This window comes from Myotis brandtii, unplaced genomic scaffold (genome assembly GCF_000412655.1).
Source record: "Myotis brandtii unplaced genomic scaffold, ASM41265v1 scaffold186, whole genome shotgun sequence".
Lineage (NCBI taxonomy): Eukaryota > Metazoa > Chordata > Mammalia > Chiroptera > Vespertilionidae > Myotis > Myotis brandtii.
This window is the reverse complement of record NW_005356905.1, coordinates 5,379,591-5,380,099: the sequence shown is the minus strand read 5'-3', so window position 1 is coordinate 5,380,099 and position 509 is coordinate 5,379,591. Positions and strand designations below refer to the sequence as shown.

General features: G+C 63.9%; 1 protein-coding gene across 1 annotated transcript in view; it reads left to right on the top strand.

The window, feature by feature from the left end:
* The window catches only part of SLITRK3 (SLIT and NTRK-like family, member 3), a 13,105-nt gene that overhangs the window by 532 nt on the left and 12,064 nt on the right, over positions 1–509 (top strand). The window lies entirely within an intron of this gene.

Below are 509 nucleotides of genomic sequence, written 5' to 3'. Positions count from 1 at the left end.
CTGGAGAAGTGAGGGTGTTTGAATGGTGAGCTGTCAGGGGGCCCGCTGTCCGCCCACAGTATCGCCGCACCTTGGTGCTTGGCCCGAGATCCCCCAGTTTCAAGTGGCATGTGTGTGTGCAGCCATACTGTGGTATTTGTATCCTCTTCCTCTCGCCTTCCTCCCCACCCCCCACCCCCTTCGCCGTCTGGCCAATGCTGGGATCTGGGATCTGGTCGCCCCCTTCCTGCATCCTGCCTGCCCCTCCCACCCTCTCCTCTCCTCTCCTCTCCACGCCACCCCACCCCACTCCCACGGACCCAGAGAATCCGGAGCAAAGACACCCGGCGGAGGCGAGGGCTAGTCCCGTCTCCCATGGAAGGAGGCCTCGGGCAGGGATCGCGCCGGGAGCGACAACCTTTCAGGAAGCAGACGAGAGAGAGACCCAGACACCAAGCCAGGGCTCTCCGGGACCGCGCAGCTCACCGCCGAACCGAGGGCTCCGAGCTTTTCCATTGAAAAGGAAGCCC